Below are 22,500 nucleotides of genomic sequence, written 5' to 3'. Positions count from 1 at the left end.
CGCCATTTTAGGGTCAGGTCAGGTCAAATTATGCTTAAAATTCAAGAAAAATACGTAAATTAACCCAGAATCTTGTAATTTTTGACATTTATGACGTTCCAGACCTGACACATAGATGGCGCCATTTTAGGGTCAGTTAGGTCAAATTATGCTTAAAATTCAAGAAAAATACGTAAATTAACCCAGAATCTTGTAATTTTTGACATTTATGAAGTTCCAGACCTGACACATAGATGGCGCCATTTTAGGGTCAGTTAGGTCAAATTATGCTTAAAATTCAAGAAAAATACGTAAATTAACACAGAATCTTGTAATTTTTGACATTTCTGAAGTTCCAGACCTGACACATAGATGACGCCATTTTAGGGTCAGGTCAGGTCAAATTATGCTTAAAATTCAAGAAAAATACGTAAATTAACACAGAATCTTGTAATTTTTGACATTTCTGAAGTTCCAGACCTGACACATAGATGACGCCATTTTAGGGTCAGGTCAGGTCAAATTATGCTTAAAATTCAAGAAAAATACGTAAATTAACCCAGAATCTTGTAATTTTTGACATTTCTGAAGTTCCAGACCTGTCATATAGATGGCGCCATTTTTGAGTCAAAATAGGCGCCAAAATTAAAAAACAATATGTAAAATAAAGGAAAAACAGTAATTTTTGACATTTATGAAGTTCCAGACCTGACACATAGATGGCGCCATTTTAGGGTCAGGTCAGGTCAAATTATGCTTAAAATTCAAGAAAAATACGTAAATGAACCCAGAATCTTGTAATTTTTGACATTTATGAAGTTCCAGACCTGACACATAGATGGCGCCATTTTAGGGTCAGTTAGGTCAAATTATGCTTAAAATTCAAGAAAAATACGTAAATTAACCCAGAATCTTGTAATTTTTGACATTTCTGAAGTTCCAGACCTGTCATATAGATGGCGCCATTTTTGAGTTAAAATAGGCGCCAAAATTCAAAAACAATATGTAAAATATAGGAAAAAACAGTAATTTTTGACATTTGTGAAGTTCCAGACCTGTCACATAGATGGCGCCATTTTTGAGTCAAAATAGGCGCCAAAATTCAAAAACAATATGTAAAATATAGGAAAAACAGTAATTTTTGACATTTATGAAGTTCCAGACCTGACACATAGATGGCGCCATTTTAGGGTCAGTTAGGTCAAATTATGCTTAAAATTCAAGAAAAATACGTAAATTAACCCAGAATCTTGTAATTTTTGACATTTGTGAAGTTCCAGACCTGTCATATAGATGGCGCCATTTTTGAGTCAAAATAGGCGCCAAAATTCAAAAACAATATGTAAAATAAAGGAAAAAACAGTAATTTTTGACATTTCTGAAGTTCCAGACCTGACACATAGATGGCGCCATTTTAGGGTCAGGTCAGGTCAAATTATGCTTAAAATTCAAGAAAAATACGTAAATTAACCCAGAATCTTCCCAGAATCTTGTAATTTTTGACATTTCTGAAGTTCCAGACCTGTCACATAGATGGCGCCATTTTTGAGTTAAAATAGGCGCCAAAATTCAAAAACAATATGTAAAATATAGGAAAAAACAGTAATTTTTGACATTTGTGAAGTTCCAGACCTGTCACATAGATGGCGCCATTTTTGAGTCAAAATAGGCGCCAAAATTCAAAAACAATATGTAAAATAAAGGAAAAACAGTAATTTTTGACATTTATGAAGTTCCAGACCTGACACATAGATGGCGCCATTTTAGGGTCAGTTAGGTCAAATTATGCTTAAAATTCAAGAAAAATACGTAAATTAACCCAGAATCTTGTAATTTTTGACATTTCTGAAGTTCCAGACCTGTCATATAGATGGCGCCATTTTTGAGTCAAAATAGGCGCCAAAATTCAAAAACAATATGTAAAATAAAGGAAAAAACAGTAATTTTTGACATTTATGAAGTTCCAGACCTGACACATAGATGGCGCCATTTTAGGGTCAGGTCAGGTCAAATTATGCTTAACATTCAAAAAAAATACGTAAATTAACCCAGAATCTTGTAATTTTTGACATTTCTGAAGTTCCAGACCTGTCATATAGATGGCGCCATTTTTGAGTCAAAATAGGCGCCAAAATTCAAAAACAATATGTAAAATAAAGGAAAAAACAGTAATTTTTGACATTTCTGAAGTTCCAGACCTGACACATAGATGGCGCCATTTTAGGGTCAGGTCAGGTCAAATTATGCTTAAAATTCAAGAAAAATACGTAAATTAACCCAGAATCTTCCCAGAATCTTGTAATTTTTGACATTTCTGAAGTTCCAGACCTGTCATTTAGATGGCGCCATTTTTGAGTCAAAATAGGCGCCGAAATTCAAAAACAATATGTAAAATAAAGGAAAAAACAGTAATTTTTGACATTTCTGAAGTTCCAGACCTGACACATAGATGACGCCATTTTAGGGTCAGGTCAGGTCAAATTATGCTTAAAATTCAAGAAAAATACGTAAATTAACCCAGAATCTTGTAATTTTTGACATTTCTGAAGTTCCAGACCTGTCATATAGATGGCGCCATTTTTGAGTTAAAATAGGCGCCAAAATTCAAAAACAATATGTAAAATATAGGAAAAAACAGTAATTTTTGACATTTGTGAAGTTCCAGACCTGTCACATAGATGGCGCCATTTTTGAGTCAAAATAGGCGCCAAAATTCAAAAACAATATGTAAAATAAAGGAAAAAACAGTAATTTTTGACATTTCTGAAGTTCCAGACCTGACACATAGATGGCGCCATTTTAGGGTCAGGTCAGGTCAAATTATGCTTAACATTCAAAAAAAATACGTAAATTAACCCAGAATCTTGTAATTTTTGACATTTCTGAAGTTCCAGACCTGTCATATAGATGGCGCCATTTTTGAGTCAAAATAGGCGCCAAAATTCAAAAACAATATGTAAAATAAAGGAAAAAACAGTAATTTTTGACATTTCTGAAGTTCCAGACCTGACACATAGATGGCGCCATTTTAGGGTCAGGTCAGGTCAAATTATGCTTAAAATTCAAGAAAAATACGTAAATTAACCCAGAATCTTCCCAGAATCTTGTAATTTTTGACATTTGTGAAGTTCCAGACCTGTCACATAGATGGCGCCATTTTTGAGTCAAAATAGGCGCCAAAATTCAAAAACAATATGTAAAATAAAGGAAAAAACAGTAATTTTTGACATTTCTGAAGTTCCAGACCTGACACATAGATGGCGCCATTTTAGGGTCAGGTCAGGTCAAATTATGCTTAACATTCAAAAAAAATACGTAAATTAACCCAGAATCTTGTAATTTTTGACATTTCTGAAGTTCCAGACCTGTCATATAGATGGCGCCATTTTTGAGTCAAAATAGGCGCCAAAATTCAAAAACAATATGTAAAATAAAGGAAAAAACAGTAATTTTTGACATTTCTGAAGTTCCAGACCTGACACATAGATGGCGCCATTTTAGGGTCAGGTCAGGTCAAATTATGCTTAAAATTCAAGAAAAATACGTAAATTAACCCAGAATCTTCCCAGAATCTTGTAATTTTTGACATTTCTGAAGTTCCAGACCTGTCACATAGATGGCGCCATTTTTGAGTTAAAATAGGCGCCAAAATTCAAAAACAATATGTAAAATATAGGAAAAAACAGTAATTTTTGACATTTGTGAAGTTCCAGACCTGTCACATAGATGGCGCCATTTTTGAGTCAAAATAGGCGCCAAAATTCAAAAACAATATGTAAAATAAAGGAAAAACAGTAATTTTTGACATTTATGAAGTTCCAGACCTGACACATAGATGGCGCCATTTTAGGGTCAGTTAGGTCAAATTATGCTTAAAATTCAAGAAAAATACGTAAATTAACACAGAATCTTGTAATTTTTGACATTTCTGAAGTTCCAGACCTGACACATAGATGACGCCATTTTAGGGTCAGGTCAGGTCAAATTATGCTTAAAATTCAAGAAAAATACGTAAATTAACACAGAATCTTGTAATTTTTGACATTTCTGAAGTTCCAGACCTGACACATAGATGACGCCATTTTAGGGTCAGGTCAGGTCAAATTATGCTTAAAATTCAAGAAAAATACGTAAATTAACCCAGAATCTTGTAATTTTTGACATTTCTGAAGTTCCAGACCTGTCATATAGATGGCGCCATTTTTGAGTCAAAATAGGCGCCAAAATTAAAAAACAATATGTAAAATAAAGGAAAAACAGTAATTTTTGACATTTATGAAGTTCCAGACCTGACACATAGATGGCGCCATTTTAGGGTCAGGTCAGGTCAAATTATGCTTAAAATTCAAGAAAAATACGTAAATGAACCCAGAATCTTGTAATTTTTGACATTTATGAAGTTCCAGACCTGACACATAGATGGCGCCATTTTAGGGTCAGTTAGGTCAAATTATGCTTAAAATTCAAGAAAAATACGTAAATTAACCCAGAATCTTGTAATTATTGACATTTCTGAAGTTCCAGACCTGTCATATAGATGGCGCCATTTTTGAGTTAAAATAGGCGCCAAAATTCAAAAACAATATGTAAAATATAGGAAAAAACAGTAATTTTTGACATTTGTGAAGTTCCAGACCTGTCACATAGATGGCGCCATTTTTGAGTCAAAATAGGCGCCAAAATTCAAAAACAATATGTAAAATATAGGAAAAACAGTAATTTTTGACATTTATGAAGTTCCAGACCTGACACATAGATGGCGCCATTTTAGGGTCAGTTAGGTCAAATTATGCTTAAAATTCAAGAAAAATACGTAAATTAACCCAGAATCTTGTAATTTTTGACATTTGTGAAGTTCCAGACCTGTCATATAGATGGCGCCATTTTTGAGTCAAAATAGGCGCCAAAATTCAAAAACAATATGTAAAATAAAGGAAAAAACAGTAATTTTTGACATTTCTGAAGTTCCAGACCTGACACATAGATGGCGCCATTTTAGGGTCAGGTCAGGTCAAATTATGCTTAAAATTCAAGAAAAATACGTAAATTAACCCAGAATCTTCCCAGAATCTTGTAATTTTTGACATTTCTGAAGTTCCAGACCTGTCACATAGATGGCGCCATTTTTGAGTTAAAATAGGCGCCAAAATTCAAAAACAATATGTAAAATATAGGAAAAAACAGTAATTTTTGACATTTGTGAAGTTCCAGACCTGTCACATAGATGGCGCCATTTTTGAGTCAAAATAGGCGCCAAAATTCAAAAACAATATGTAAAATAAAGGAAAAACAGTAATTTTTGACATTTATGAAGTTCCAGACCTGACACATAGATGGCGCCATTTTAGGGTCAGTTAGGTCAAATTATGCTTAAAATTCAAGAAAAATACGTAAATTAACCCAGAATCTTGTAATTTTTGACATTTCTGAAGTTCCAGACCTGTCATATAGATGGCGCCATTTTTGAGTCAAAATAGGCGCCAAAATTCAAAAACAATATGTAAAATAAAGGAAAAAACAGTAATTTTTGACATTTATGAAGTTCCAGACCTGACACATAGATGGCGCCATTTTAGGGTCAGGTCAGGTCAAATTATGCTTAACATTCAAAAAAAATACGTAAATTAACCCAGAATCTTGTAATTTTTGACATTTCTGAAGTTCCAGACCTGTCATATAGATGGCGCCATTTTTGAGTCAAAATAGGCGCCAAAATTCAAAAACAATATGTAAAATAAAGGAAAAAACAGTAATTTTTGACATTTCTGAAGTTCCAGACCTGACACATAGATGGCGCCATTTTAGGGTCAGGTCAGGTCAAATTATGCTTAAAATTCAAGAAAAATACGTAAATTAACCCAGAATCTTCCCAGAATCTTGTAATTTTTGACATTTCTGAAGTTCCAGACCTGTCACATAGATGGCGCCATTTTTGAGTTAAAATAGGCGCCAAAATTCAAAAACAATATGTAAAATATAGGAAAAAACAGTAATTTTTGACATTTGTGAAGTTCCAGACCTGTCACATAGATGGCGCCATTTTTGAGTCAAAATAGGCGCCAAAATTCAAAAACAATATGTAAAATAAAGGAAAAACAGTAATTTTTGACATTTATGAAGTTCCAGACCTGACACATAGATGGCGCCATTTTAGGGTCAGTTAGGTCAAATTATGCTTAAAATTCAAGAAAAATACGTAAATTAACACAGAATCTTGTAATTTTTGACATTTCTGAAGTTCCAGACCTGACACATAGATGACGCCATTTTAGGGTCAGGTCAGGTCAAATTATGCTTAAAATTCAAGAAAAATACGTAAATTAACACAGAATCTTGTAATTTTTGACATTTCTGAAGTTCCAGACCTGACACATAGATGACGCCATTTTAGGGTCAGGTCAGGTCAAATTATGCTTAAAATTCAAGAAAAATACGTAAATTAACACAGAATCTTGTAATTTTTGACATTTCTGAAGTTCCAGACCTGTCATTTAGATGGCGCCATTTTTGAGTCAAAATAGGCGCCGAAATTCAAAAACAATATGTAAAATAAAGGAAAAAACAGTAATTTTTGACATTTCTGAAGTTCCAGACCTGACACATAGATGACGCCATTTTAGGGTCAGGTCAGGTCAAATTATGCTTAAAATTCAAGAAAAATACGTAAATTAACCCAGAATCTTGTAATTTTTGACATTTCTGAAGTTCCAGACCTGTCATATAGATGGCGCCATTTTTGAGTTAAAATAGGCGCCAAAATTCAAAAACAATATGTAAAATATAGGAAAAAACAGTAATTTTTGACATTTGTGAAGTTCCAGACCTGTCACATAGATGGCGCCATTTTTGAGTCAAAATAGGCGCCAAAATTCAAAAACAATATGTAAAATAAAGGAAAAAACAGTAATTTTTGACATTTCTGAAGTTCCAGACCTGACACATAGATGGCGCCATTTTAGGGTCAGGTCAGGTCAAATTATGCTTAACATTCAAAAAAAATACGTAAATTAACCCAGAATCTTGTAATTTTTGACATTTCTGAAGTTCCAGACCTGTCATATAGATGGCGCCATTTTTGAGTCAAAATAGGCGCCAAAATTCAAAAACAATATGTAAAATAAAGGAAAAAACAGTAATTTTTGACATTTCTGAAGTTCCAGACCTGACACATAGATGGCGCCATTTTAGGGTCAGGTCAGGTCAAATTATGCTTAAAATTCAAGAAAAATACGTAAATTAACCCAGAATCTTCCCAGAATCTTGTAATTTTTGACATTTGTGAAGTTCCAGACCTGTCACATAGATGGCGCCATTTTTGAGTCAAAATAGGCGCCAAAATTCAAAAACAATATGTAAAATAAAGGAAAAAACAGTAATTTTTGACATTTCTGAAGTTCCAGACCTGACACATAGATGGCGCCATTTTAGGGTCAGGTCAGGTCAAATTATGCTTAACATTCAAAAAAAATACGTAAATTAACCCAGAATCTTGTTAATTTTTGACATTTCTGAAGTTCCAGACCTGTCATATAGATGGCGCCATTTTTGAGTCAAAATAGGCGCCAAAATTCAAAAACAATATGTAAAATAAAGGAAAAAACAGTAATTTTTGACATTTCTGAAGTTCCAGACCTGACACATAGATGGCGCCATTTTAGGGTCAGGTCAGGTCAAATTATGCTTAAAATTCAAGAAAAATACGTAAATTAACCCAGAATCTTCCCAGAATCTTGTAATTTTTGACATTTCTGAAGTTCCAGACCTGTCACATAGATGGCGCCATTTTTGAGTTAAAATAGGCGCCAAAATTCAAAAACAATATGTAAAATATAGGAAAAAACAGTAATTTTTGACATTTGTGAAGTTCCAGACCTGTCACATAGATGGCGCCATTTTTGAGTCAAAATAGGCGCCAAAATTCAAAAACAATATGTAAAATAAAGGAAAAACAGTAATTTTTGACATTTATGAAGTTCCAGACCTGACACATAGATGGCGCCATTTTAGGGTCAGTTAGGTCAAATTATGCTTAAAATTCAAGAAAAATACGTAAATTAACACAGAATCTTGTAATTTTTGACATTTCTGAAGTTCCAGACCTGACACATAGATGACGCCATTTTAGGGTCAGGTCAGGTCAAATTATGCTTAAAATTCAAGAAAAATACGTAAATTAACACAGAATCTTGTAATTTTTGACATTTCTGAAGTTCCAGACCTGACACATAGATGACGCCATTTTAGGGTCAGGTCAGGTCAAATTATGCTTAAAATTCAAGAAAAATACGTAAATTAACCCAGAATCTTGTAATTTTTGACATTTCTGAAGTTCCAGACCTGTCATATAGATGGCGCCATTTTTGAGTCAAAATAGGCGCCAAAATTAAAAAACAATATGTAAAATAAAGGAAAAACAGTAATTTTTGACATTTATGAAGTTCCAGACCTGACACATAGATGGCGCCATTTTAGGGTCAGGTCAGGTCAAATTATGCTTAAAATTCAAGAAAAATACGTAAATGAACCCAGAATCTTGTAATTTTTGACATTTATGAAGTTCCAGACCTGACACATAGATGGCGCCATTTTAGGGTCAGTTAGGTCAAATTATGCTTAAAATTCAAGAAAAATACGTAAATTAACCCAGAATCTTGTAATTTTTGACATTTCTGAAGTTCCAGACCTGTCATATAGATGGCGCCATTTTTGAGTTAAAATAGGCGCCAAAATTCAAAAACAATATGTAAAATATAGGAAAAAACAGTAATTTTTGACATTTGTGAAGTTCCAGACCTGTCACATAGATGGCGCCATTTTTGAGTCAAAATAGGCGCCAAAATTCAAAAACAATATGTAAAATATAGGAAAAACAGTAATTTTTGACATTTATGAAGTTCCAGACCTGACACATAGATGGCGCCATTTTAGGGTCAGTTAGGTCAAATTATGCTTAAAATTCAAGAAAAATACGTAAATTAACCCAGAATCTTGTAATTTTTGACATTTGTGAAGTTCCAGACCTGTCATATAGATGGCGCCATTTTTGAGTCAAAATAGGCGCCAAAATTCAAAAACAATATGTAAAATAAAGGAAAAAACAGTAATTTTTGACATTTCTGAAGTTCCAGACCTGACACATAGATGGCGCCATTTTAGGGTCAGGTCAGGTCAAATTATGCTTAAAATTCAAGAAAAATACGTAAATTAACCCAGAATCTTCCCAGAATCTTGTAATTTTTGACATTTCTGAAGTTCCAGACCTGTCACATAGATGGCGCCATTTTTGAGTTAAAATAGGCGCCAAAATTCAAAAACAATATGTAAAATATAGGAAAAAACAGTAATTTTTGACATTTGTGAAGTTCCAGACCTGTCACATAGATGGCGCCATTTTTGAGTCAAAATAGGCGCCAAAATTCAAAAACAATATGTAAAATAAAGGAAAAACAGTAATTTTTGACATTTATGAAGTTCCAGACCTGACACATAGATGGCGCCATTTTAGGGTCAGTTAGGTCAAATTATGCTTAAAATTCAAGAAAAATACGTAAATTAACCCAGAATCTTGTAATTTTTGACATTTCTGAAGTTCCAGACCTGTCATATAGATGGCGCCATTTTTGAGTCAAAATAGGCGCCAAAATTCAAAAACAATATGTAAAATAAAGGAAAAAACAGTAATTTTTGACATTTCTGAAGTTCCAGACCTGACACATAGATGGCGCCATTTTAGGGTCAGGTCAGGTCAAATTATGCTTAAAATTCAAGAAAAATACGTAAATTAACCCAGAATCTTCCCAGAATCTTGTAATTTTTGACATTTCTGAAGTTCCAGACCTGTCATTTAGATGGCGCCATTTTTGAGTCAAAATAGGCGCCGAAATTCAAAAACAATATGTAAAATAAAGGAAAAAACAGTAATTTTTGACATTTCTGAAGTTCCAGACCTGACACATAGATGACGCCATTTTAGGGTCAGGTCAGGTCAAATTATGCTTAAAATTCAAGAAAAATACGTAAATTAACCCAGAATCTTCCCAGAATCTTGTAATTTTTGACATTTCTGAAGTTCCAGACCTGTCATTTAGATGGCGCCATTTTTGAGTCAAAATAGGCGCCGAAATTCAAAAACAATATGTAAAATAAAGGAAAAAACAGTAATTTTTGACATTTCTGAAGTTCCAGACCTGACACATAGATGACGCCATTTTAGGGTCAGGTCAGGTCAAATTATGCTTAAAATTCAAGAAAAATACGTAAATGAACCCAGAATCTTGTAATTTTTGACATTTATGAAGTTCCAGACCTGACACATAGATGGCGCCACTTTTGGGTCAAAATGGGCGCCAAATTTCAAAAAAAATATGTAAATAAAGTAAAAACCAGTAATTTTTGACATTTGTGAAGTTCCAGACCTGTCATATAGATGGCGCCACTAAATTATGTTTTCGACTAACAGGTGGCGATACCAACATTAATAGTTACAGAAAGCTGTAATTTTTTTGACTTTCAAGTTTAGGTAACTGTTCTACAGATGGCGCCAGCATTGCTACAAATACAGGAACCTGTAGTTGTTTTTTGACATTTGACATCTTGACCTAATCTATAGGTCTAAAGATCAGCAATAGAATGGACTTCAAAGTTGATAATAAAGCTTTATTTTTATTATATATCGTAAATGGATTGTGTTTAAGCATAACGTTTGAATGGTTATGCAACCGCTTAAACTAATTGTTGCCGAACTTTCGTCTTTCCTTTGCATTCTTGAATAACGGAAATATAGATGGATTATTTTTGTGCATGAATTTTAAATTGTTATGCAACCATGAAAACACTAATTATTTTCTTTTTTCGGAGTTTTTTCAGATTATTGAAAGTCTGACACAAAACCTGTCCGTAACTGCGGCGTTCTCGCCAAACGCTACAGCTTGAAAAATCTAAAATTCGCATAGTCTAAATGTCCGAGAAAAATCGAAATTAAATGAAAACGAACAAAAGTTCGGACCGAACTAACATTAATCGAAAGTGGATGTCATAATTTTAAGTCCCTAACTAAACGGGATCTAAAACCCTTTCGAAACTGTGGCGTTCGAATTTTGATGAAAATTATTCCAAGTCCAAAGTCGGAACTGAAGCGTTCACATTGAACGCTACAGTTTCGAGAATCTATTCGGAACTGAAGCGTTCACATTGAACGCTACAGTTTCGAGAATCTATTCGGAACTGAAGCGTTCACATTGAACGCTACAGTTTCGAGAATCTATTCGGAACTGAGGCGTTCACTTTGAACGTTACAGTTTCGAGAATTTATTCGGAACTGAAGCGTTCACATTGAACGTTACAGTTTCGAAAGGACAAAATTAACAAAGACCAAAAGTCCGAGAAAAATTGAAATTAAATGAAAATGAACAAAAGTTCGGACCGAACTAACATTAATCGAAAGTGGATGTCATAATTTTAAGTCCCTAACTGAACGGGATCTAAAACCCTTTCGAAACTGTGGCGTTCGAATTTTGATGAAAATTATTCTAAGTCCAAAGTCGGAACTGAAGCGTTCACATTGAACGCTACAGTTTCGAAAATCTATTCGGAACTGAAGCGTTCACACTGGCGATTGCTTATGCAACCATGAAAGCACAAATATGAAACGCTACAGTTTCGAAAACTCATTCGGAACTGAAGCGTTCACACTGGCGATTGTTTATGCAACCATGAAAGCACAAAAATGAAACGCCACAGTTGCGAAAACTCATTCGGAACTGATGCGTTTACACCGAACGCTACAGTTTTGAAACCTCGTTCGGAACTGATGCGTTCAAAAATGTCGAAATTTTTACAAGTCCAGTTTCGGAACTGTAGCGACTGCATGGACTTAGCGCGAAAAGGACACATTCAGTGGGAACTGTAGCGGTAGGGACCCGTAAAAAAAGTAAAAAAAATAATAAAATATTTTATTTTTTGCTTTTTACCTTCCGTATACACAATTTTTTTTTTTTTTTTTTTTTTTTTTTTTTTAAGTCCAAATTGGGAACTGTAGCGGTCAACAGAAAAAAAAACTTTTTCCATCAACCACATACAATTCCCATTTTTAATATAATATTATTATTTATATTAATATTATAATTATTCATAATATATTACTGAACATTTGCTTCTCCTCAGTTTCGTTCTTTGGTTTCCAATATCATTCACTCGATCATATTTAATTCAAGCTTGTTATCGGAGGAGAAACAAGTCTTTCACAATTTTCACCAGTTCTGCTTACCATGTGACGGATCTTTTGTTTTTCAACGGGCGGAACAATAATCGAGATTTTTACTGCTTGGTGTTTCGGGCTTTGTGTTTTATTTTATAGATCCGTCACATTATTCAAGTAAATTATTCAATTCAATTTGTCGTCTGCATTAGAGTCAAGATTATTAATTTCATCTCATTTGCAGACGACTTTGGATAAGAGCACTGGGTGGTCACGTTTTTTAACTAGCGGTGAATTAGCTAATTCGTTCGCAAAATGCACGTTACAGGCGGACTAATTCACATTTCGCTATTCATCGAGAAATTTTTATTCACAGCGGTATATTGTCTTTCTAGAGACTTACCACTTTTTATTTCATCGATGTATTTTTATTTTTAATTTAGCATAATATCATTAAACGGGGTCGCGATGTACGAGAGGTAACAGATCGTACGGACGCGCACATTTGATTTCATGTCAATCCATTCATCGTGCGTACTTGTCCGTCATCGCTGCCACTTACCATCACTACTCCCTATATATGCCACCGCGGCAGCGATCAGCTCTGAATCGCTCGATGCGTGAAACGATCGAAATCCCATAGTGCGCCGGCCGCTCGCTATGGGCGAGGGGTAGAGTAAAACGGTCTGATCGCTCGGTGCAAAAGTCCGTTTGGGTACTTAGAGACGGAATTTTAAAATTCTGATTTCGCAGATCAATTTCAAGGATTATTAGGACTCGAATGCTGTCGACCATGTTTTGTAAAAAAAGTTTTTTACGTTTTTACGGCAATTTGAGCTGAACGCTACAGTTTCGAAAAAAAGTCGGAACTGTGGCGTTCGATCGAAATTTTTCCAAGTCCGAAGTCGAAACTGTAGCGGTCGACCAAAATTTTTCTAAGTCCGATTCGAAACTGAGGCGTTCGACCGAAATTTTTCCAAGTCCAATTCGAAACTGTAGCGTTCGAACAAAATTTTTCTAAGTCCGAAGTCGAAACTGTAGCGTTCGGCGCTCATTCGTCTAAGTCCGAACTCGGAAGTGTAGCGGTTGACAAATTTACATTGACCAAAAGTCCGAGAAAAATCGAAATTAAATCCAAACGAACAAATGTTTGGGTCGAACTAGCATCGATAGAAGGTAGATTTTATAATTTCAAGCTCCTAATTAAACGGGATCTAAAACCCTCTGGAAACTGAGGCGTTCGAAATTTTGATGAAAATTTTTCTAAGTCCGAAATAGGAACTGTGGCGGTCGAGCGAAATTTTTCTAAGTCCGTAGTCGAAACTGAGGTGTTCGAATTTTTGATAAAAATTTTTCTAAGTCTCATGTTGGAACTGTGGCGGTCGAGCGAAATTTTTCCAAGTCCGAAGTCGAAACTGTAGCGTTCGAACGAAATTTTTCTAAGTCCGAAGTCGAAACTGTAGCGTTCGGCGCTCATTCGTCTAAGTCCGAAGTCGGAAGTGTAGCGGTTGACAAATTTACATTGACCAAAAGTACGAGAAAAATCGAAATTAAATGCAAACGAACAAATGTTTGGGTCGAACTAACATCGATAGAAGGTAGATTTTATAATTTCAAGCTTCTAATTAAACGGGATCTAAAACCCTCTGGAAACTGAGGCGTTCGAAATTTTGATGAAAATTTTTCTAAGTCCGAAATAGGAACTGTGGCGGTCGAGCGAAATTTTTCTAAGTCCGTAGTCGAAACTGAGGTGTTCGAATTTTTGATAAAAATTTTTCTAAGTCTCATGTTGGAACTGTGGCGGTCGAGCGAAATTTTTCCAAGTCCGAAGTCGAAACTGTAGCGTTCGAACGAAATTTTTCTAAGTCCGAAGTCGAAACTGTAGCGGTCGACCAAAATTTTTCTAAGTCCGATTCGAAACTGAGGCGTTCGACCGAAATTTTTCTAAGTCCAATTCGAAACTGTGGCGGTCGAGCGAAATTTTTCTAAGTCCGAAGTCGAAACTGTAGCGTTCGGCGCTCATTCGTCTAAGTCCGAAGTCGGAAGTGTAGCGGTTGATAAATTTACATTGACCAAAAGTCCCAGAAAAATCGAAATTAAATGCAAACGAACAAAAGTTACGGTCGAACTAACACCAAACAAGGGTGGCTGTGATAATTTCAAACCCCTAACTAAACGGGATCTAAAACCCTCTGGAAACTGAGGCGTTCGAAATTTTGATGAAAATTATTCTAAGTCCGAAGTCGGAACTGAGGTGTTCGGTCGAAATGCCGTAAAAACGTAAAAAATATTTTTTTCAAAACACCGTTAACGGCATTCGAGTCCTAATGACCCTTGAAATTGATCTGCGAAATCAGAATTTTAAAATTCCGTCTCTAAGTACCCAAACGGACTTTTGCACCGAGCGATCAGACCGATTTACCCGACCCCTCGCCCATAGCGAGCGGCCGGCGCGCTATGGGATTTCGACCGTTTCGCGCATCGAGTGATTCAGAGCTGAACGCTGCCGCGCTGGCATATATAGGGATAGTAGTGGTGGTATGTAGCAGCGGACAAAAGCGTACGATCGAAATGTGATTTTATGTGCGTCCGATTATCTTGTTACCTCTCGTACACCGCGACTTACCCGTAGTTGGGACGATGGCCGGAATGTGTACCCTGTGGACCCACCATCGTTTGAGGGATGACAAATCTTGCCATTGACCATGCACAGCGAGATTGCGGATGCGGCGAGCGTTTCTATGTTAGCGGTCCAAATGCAATCAAAGATTTTATGTGTTCGTGTCAGAACGACCAAAAATTAACAAATGCGTCAACTCACTAAAGTCCGAGCGAGAATTTTGAAATAAATAAAATTTCATAAACTCGTAACGTGTGAATATTTCTAAAGAGAAATCTCACAATAAACCGTCGCTTTCAATCTAGCGAAGAGTATGGAGAATGTTTGAACTTTTGCTTGTCGACGACGATATTTTTTCTTTACGATAAAATTTCAAGTCGATGTGCCCAAAAATCTCTAAATTTTGAACTGGGAAATTATTTCTTCGTCCGATGAATCGCATTGATCTCTGTTTTTGACGAAAAAAAGACGGATAAAATGCAGCATTCAATCAAGGATATAAAATAAAAGAAAAATTTTCCGTAAAAACTATATTACAATGGAGGATTATGTTTCTACTTTTCGTCCGATGAGTCGCAACAAAAATAAGTAATCCATCCGTCGTTGTTCGTTTAGTCGATCTGAATGCACTGTAAAAATTTATTAAAGTAAAATGTTACGTTTGCATTTCATGAATTTTGACAAACGTGTACCGAAATGTGTACAAATTATTTATTTCGACGACGACGACAACTTAGAACGGATGAATAAAATTAATTGTTGCAAGATTCAAACAAGGATGAAAAAGTCATAGAAAATTATTCCGTAACCATGATATTGGATTATTTTTTCTTCACTCTCTCCTCCGATGAGTCGCAACAAATAAAAATCCATAAATCAATTCATCCGTCGTTGTTCGTTTAGTCGATCTGAATGCACTGTAAAAATTTATTAAAGTAAAAATGTTACGTTGCATTTCATGAATTTTGACAAACGTGTACCCCGAAGTGTGTACAAATTATTTATTTCGACGACGACGACAACTTAGAACGGATGAATAAGAATAAAATTGTTGCAGGAGATTCAATCAAGGATGATGTGAAAAAAATGTCGAAAAATTTTCCATCCAGAAAGATCGCGTGGCGTTACGTCTCTTCTTACGAGGTTTTCGTTTCGCAGACACGCACACTTTCTTCAAAACAATAATAGGAAAGTGTTCAGTTTTTTATAAGAGCAGCAGGTGTCTTTCCGAAATTCTACGATTATTGTAGCTTATATGACTAGAAGGAAAGAAAGACTAAAACTCTCTTATTTTAAAACAAGAACGCAGTTCCCTGGTTGATCCTGCCAGTAGTCATATGCTTGTCTCAAAGATTAAGCCATGCATGTCTCAGTACAAGCCAAATTAAGGTGAAACCGCGAAAGGCTCATTAAATCAGTTATGGTTCCTTAGATCGTACCCACATTTACTTGGATAACTGTGGTAATTCTAGAGCTAATACATGCAAACAGAGCTCCAACCGGAAACGGAAGGAGCGCTTTTATTAGATCAAAACCAATCGGTGGCGGTCTCCGTCATCGTACAACTTGGTGACTCTGAATAACTTTACGCTGATCGCACGGTCTCGCACCGGCGACGCATCTTTCAAATGTCTGCCTTATCAACTGTCGATGGTAGGTTCTGCGCCTACCATGGTTGTAACGGGTAACGGGGAATCAGGGTTCGATTCCGGAGAGGGAGCCTGAGAAACGGCTACCACATCCAAGGAAGGCAGCAGGCGCGCAAATTACCCACTCCCGGCACGGGGAGGTAGTGACGAAAAATAACGATACGGGACTCATCCGAGGCCCCGTAATCGGAATGAGTACACTCTAAACCCTTTAACGAGGATCAATTGGAGGGCAAGTCTGGTGCCAGCAGCCGCGGTAATTCCAGCTCCAATAGCGTATATTAAAGTTGTTGCGGTTAAAAAGCTCGTAGTCGAATCTGTGTCCCGCGCCGCCGGTTCATCGTTCGCGGTGTCAACTGGCGTGCCGCGGGACGTCCTGCCGGTGGGCTTAGCTCGAGAGGGCGGCCCAACTCAATCCCGCCGCGGTGCTCTTCATTGAGTGTCGAGGTGGGCCGGCACGTTTACTTTGAACAAATTAGAGTGCTTAAAGCAGGCTAAAACTTCGCCTGAATACTGTGTGCATGGAATAATGGAATAGGACCTCGGTTCTATTTTGTTGGTTTTCGGAACCCCGAGGTAATGATTAATAGGAACGGATGGGGGCATTCGTATTGCGACGTTAGAGGTGAAATTCTTGGATCGTCGCAAGACGGACAGAAGCGAAAGCATTTGCCAAAAACGCTTTCATTGATCAAGAACGAAAGTTAGAGGTTCGAAGGCGATCAGATACCGCCCTAGTTCTAACCATAAACGATGCCAGCTAGCGATCCGCCGACGTTCTTCCGATGACTCGGCGGGCAGCTTCCGGGAAACCAAAGCTTTTGGGTTCCGGGGGAAGTATGGTTGCAAAGCTGAAACTTAAAGGAATTGACGGAAGGGCACCACCAGGAGTGGAGCCTGCGGCTTAATTTGACTCAACACGGGAAACCTCACCAGGCCCGGACACCGGAAGGATTGACAGATTGAGAGCTCTTTCTTGATTCGGTGGGTGGTGGTGCATGGCCGTTCTTAGTTGGTGGAGCGATTTGTCTGGTTAATTCCGATAACGAACGAGACTCTAGCCTGCTAAATAGGCGTATTTCGACATCCCAAAGGCCCGTCGATCCTGGGTTCGCCCGGTGGTCGTGCGCGGTTTTTACTGTCGGCGTACAAACAATTCTTCTTAGAGGGACAGGCGGCTTCTAGCCGCACGAGATTGAGCAATAACAGGTCTGTGATGCCCTTAGATGTTCTGGGCCGCACGCGCGCTACACTGAAGGAATCAGCGTGTCCTCCCTGACCGAGCGGTCCGGGTAACCCGCTGAACCTCCTTCGTGCTAGGGATTGGGGCTTGCAATTGTTCCCCATGAACGAGGAATTCCCAGTAAGCGTGAGTCATAAGCTCGCGTTGATTACGTCCCTGCCCTTTGTACACACCGCCCGTCGCTACTACCGATTGAATGATTTAGTGAGGTCTTCGGACCGGTACGCGATGGCGTTTCGACGTCGTCGATGTCGCTGGGAAGATGACCAAACTTGATCATTTAGAGGAAGTAAAAGTCGTAACAAGGTTTCCGTAGGTGAACCTGCGGAAGGATCATTAACGTGTCCTCGTACACACGAATTTTGACATATGTATAATTTATTATTATGCATTTTTATTTGATCGTGTCGATGTACACTTTATGTTTTTACAACACCGTCGTCGATGACATGGAGTCGACGGCACGATCTTTTGTCGTGCCGTTGCTTGTTTCTTTTTGAAACACCGTGTGTACGACGTTTTGAACTACGAATCGTACATATTCGGAAAAACAATAGCGTTACGCTGGCCCGCAGCGCCGGTCCTTGCGATCGAGTTTTTCACCTTTTTTGAACGAGAAAAACCGAATTCGCTCGGGCATACGGCTGTTTCTTCGGGTACCTAGATTTTTTGATTTTTTTTGTACTATCTCTCGATCTTTTCCAATGATGGAAAAAAGGAGGGACGCTTTCGGTTTTTCGACCGGATCGCGGAAAGTTGTGAACTCCACCGCGAAAGTCGAAAGACGTTAGAAGTCCTCTTTTTTCGGACACACGGAGAGGATGTAGCAGAGTAGTCGAGAAAGAAGAAAATCGCAGGTGTCGAATTAGGTTACGACTCCGTGGGTTTTAAATGATTTACGCCCGGCTACGGGACCGGCGAGAAACGCTCCCGATTTTACGATTCGCGTGAATGATGTTCGTCGTTAGACGCTTCAAAGAGTTTTTTGAAAGCGCCGTTAAACGAGCGATCACACACACATCACACCTTGCTTTTTTAATGTTTTTGGTAGATGTGGTAAAGTGATTTCGTTAGAAACGGTAAAATTCTCTTTACGGAGCGTACGACTGCACCATTTCAAAATTATATACACCGTCAATCGTCATTAAGTCACGATATAGAACGGTAAACTTGAGGATTTTATGTTAGACGCTCAGTCTGGCACGTCTATAGATTTTTTCGTCAAAATTCACGATCTGTCTTCGGTTTGGCGACGAAAAAATATAGAAAGAAAATTGAAACACGAACACAAAGACCGCCCGCGAAAATCTCTTTTCGCTTACGGCGGATACTAATTCGCTTTTTCATAACGAGTACGATGATGTAATGATGTGTTGATTCCGATCGATCAAAAACCGTCTCTTCGTCACACTTTTTAAAGTGCTTGACACACGCACACTAAATGAAAGACACAATAAAGGAAAACTACCGAAAATGTAGTTTATGAGAGAAAGCAGCATTATTTATTAAAATTATTGCTGAGAAAAAGGAAATTGGCAAATTCCTAATTAAAATCGTATCGAACATGTCCCATCTTCACACATACATGCTCGTACTTTGCGTGTAAAAGCGGAGACCGCGTGAAAAAGAAAAGTGCTTCTTTTTCGGTGCGCGGATACAAATTTGTGTTTGGGTTAATATTTTTTTTAATTTTTTCGTACGCGTAAAACTGAGACCGACGATCGCGTTCCCTTTCAGACGAGAAAGTACGGACGAAAGACAATTAAGAGCGAGAATCATAAATATCCATACCACAACACCGAAATTTTAGACGTGGCACGTTTCGGAACCACGAAGATCATTTTCGTTTCGGATGTACGCACGTACGCAAAAATTTTTGCAAGACGTGTATAGACAGCTGGACGATCGGCATGATCGGGGTTCTTGTGGAACGAGCGTTTAAATTTTAAAAAGATTACCCTGAACGGTGGATCACTTGGCTCGTGGGTCGATGAAGAACGCAGCTAATTGCGCGTCAACTTGTGAACTGCAGGACACATGAACATCGACATTTCGAACGCACATTGCGGTCCTCGGATATAATGTTCCCGGACCACTCCTGGCTGAGGGTCGTGTCAATTTCAAAGACTGCTCGGTTTTCGTTTTCGGACGAAAACGTCGGAGCGTGTTGGATGTGTTGCGACGCGTCGAATAGGTACTCATTAATGTACGTGATCGTCACTTACGTCACGATATAACGACGCACGCCTCGAACGTGTGCCGAGACGTTTACTCGAGCGTGTTTTTTCGTCAAAAAGGACGGGACGGGTATGCTTTGTATTTTTTTTTTACAAAGTCCGTCGGACGTCCACCTTGCGAATCATAAATACGAAAGTGTTTACGTCGGCACATGTTCTTGCGTGGTGTGTCGTAGAATCGTGTGTTTGTGTGCGTTTCTCGTGCAGCGAGTAAATTTGCGCGACATCTTAAGACGCGAAAGCGACCAACTACTACTTGTTGTAGTTGTTGGCTGGTCTTTCGGCGTAGCACGTCCTATTTCTTCAACATGTCGTCATTTAAAAAAAAAAATGGCGTTTTAAGGTTGAGAACGTTATAGACGGTCGTCGTGTCCGAGACGTGTAATGCAAATCGCGACAGACGTCAGATCGTAAGCGTTTCTGTAAACTTAGCCATTTTTTAAAAAGAAAAATGACGAACACGTATAGCAAGGAATGGGAGACGTGTCGTGATCGTCGAAATGACCGAATGAAAAATTTTTATTTTTCATATGCGACCTCAGAGCAGGTGAGACTACCCGCTGAATTTAAGCATATTACTAAGCGGAGGAAAAGAAACTAACTAGGATTCCCTCAGTAGCGGCGAGCGAACAGGGAGAAGCCCAGCACCGAATCCCGCGGCCGAAACCGGACGCCGGGAAATGTGGTGTTAGGGAGGATCCGTCATCCCGAGATCGTGCGGCGCGTCCAAGTCCATCTTGAACGGGGCCACAGCCCATAGAGGGTGCCAGGCCCGTAGCGACCGCTGCCGATAACGGGAGGATCTCTCCTCAGAGTCGGGTTGCTTGAGAGTGCAGCCCTAAGTGGGTGGTAAACTCCATCTAAGGCTAAATATGACCACGAGACCGATAGCGAACAAGTACCGTGAGGGAAAGTTGAAAAGAACTTTGAAGAGAGAGTTCAATAGTACGTGAAACCGTTCAGGGGTAAACCTGAGAAACCCGAAAGGTCGAAAGGGGAGATTCAGCGTGACTCGATGGCGGCGCTGGACGATCGTGTGACAGATGGCGTACGCGTCGTTTGCACCTTTCGTTTTGTCGATCTGCCGTCGAACGCGTGCACTTCTCCCCCTGTAGGACGTCGCGATCCGTTGAGTGCCGGTCTAAGGCCCGCGGTGGAGCTCGTTCGGACGGTTCGCCGTTCGCCGAATGAACCCGTGGTGTTTCCCGATCGGCTCGCTCGACGGTATACAGATGGCGCGGGGCCGCTACACAGTTAGCGTCCGACCTTCGGCAAGCGCGCCCGTCGTGATGGTGATCGGACCTGGTGCCGGTCCCGTCCCCGGGTGGCTGTTCGCTGAGGTGTTCTCGGACAGACCTCGTTGAAACGCCGATCTGCGACGCTATAGCTTTGGGTACTTTCAGGACCCGTCTTGAAACACGGACCAAGGAGTCTAGCATGTGCGCGAGTCATTGGGATTTAACTAAACCTAAAGGCGCAATGAAAGTGAAGGTCCGCCTTGCGCGGACCAAGGGAGGATGGGCGGTCGTTACGGCTGCCGCCCCGCACTCCCGGGGCGTCTCGTTCTCATTGCGAGAAGAGGCGCACCAAGAGCGTACACGCTGGGACCCGAAAGATGGTGAACTATGCCTGGTCAGGACGAAGTCAGGGGAAACCCTGATGGAGGTCCGTAGCGATTCTGACGTGCAAATCGATCGTCGGAACTGGGTATAGGGGCGAAAGACTAATCGAACCATCTAGTAGCTGGTTCCCTCCGAAGTTTCCCTCAGGATAGCTGGCGCTCATAGCATACGAGTTTCATCCGGTAAAGCGAATGATTAGAGGCATTGGGGTCGAAACGGCCTCAACCTATTCTCAAACTTTAAATGGGTGAGATCTCCGGCTTGCTCGAACTATTGAAGCCGCGAGACTCGAATCAGAGTGCCAAGTGGGCCATTTTTGGTAAGCAGAACTGGCGCTGTGGGATGAACCAAACGCCGAGTTAAAGCGCCTAAATCGACGCTTATGGGATACCATGAAAGGCGTTGGTAACTTAAGACATCAGGACGGTGGCCATGGAAGTCGGAATCCGCCAAGGAGTGTGTAACAACTCACCTGCCGAAGTTACTAGCCCTGAAAATGGATGGCGCTGAAGCGTCGTGCTTATACTCGGCCGTCAGAGGCATGTGCGGTCAGGTTATTAAATTAACCGGCCATGAAGCCCTGACGAGTAGGAGGGTCGCGGCGGTGAGCGCAGAAGGACTGGCCGTGAGGCCGTCTGGAGCCGCCGTCGGTGCAGATCTTGGTGGTAGTAGCAAATACTCCAGCGAGGCCCTGGAGGACTGACGTGGAGAAGGGTTTCGTGTGAACAGCCGTTGCACACGAGTCAGTCGATCCTAAGCCCTAGGCGAAAGCCGATGTTGATGTGGTGTAGATTTTTGTCGTTGGTCGCAATTCGCAATTGTTGACGGAAACGTACGGAATTGTGCACACACCCGATGGGCGAAAGGGAATCCGGTTCCTATTCCGGAACCCGGCAGCGGAACCGTTTATAATTCGGGCCCTCGAAAGAGAGTTCGTCGGGGCAACCCAAAAGG

The 22,500-nt window shown here is 39.2% G+C and overlaps 2 non-coding genes and 1 pseudogene across 2 annotated transcripts; all 3 read left to right on the top strand.

Moving 5' to 3' along the window:
- Positions 1-16,105: 16,105 nt before the first annotated feature.
- LOC148165349 (small subunit ribosomal RNA) lies at positions 16,106-18,026 on the top strand. Its single transcript, XR_015771552.1, has one exon. It is a non-coding gene; the product is annotated as a small subunit ribosomal RNA (ribosomal RNA).
- A 1,616-nt stretch (positions 18,027-19,642) lies between these two features.
- Positions 19,643-19,799, top strand: LOC148165348 (5.8S ribosomal RNA). The gene has a single exon (XR_015771551.1). It is a non-coding gene; the product is annotated as a 5.8S ribosomal RNA (ribosomal RNA).
- Positions 19,800-20,457: 658 nt separating this feature from the next.
- LOC148165347 (large subunit ribosomal RNA) lies at positions 20,458-22,500 on the top strand (annotated as a pseudogene; the record flags this gene model as incomplete).

The sequence above is a fragment of the Gnatocerus cornutus genome, unplaced genomic scaffold (genome assembly GCF_029298725.1).
Source record: "Gnatocerus cornutus isolate USDA-ARS CGAHR unplaced genomic scaffold, icGnaCorn1.1 ctg00000363.1, whole genome shotgun sequence".
NCBI lineage: Eukaryota > Metazoa > Arthropoda > Insecta > Coleoptera > Tenebrionidae > Gnatocerus > Gnatocerus cornutus.
This window is presented reverse-complemented; position numbering and strand designations above follow the sequence as displayed.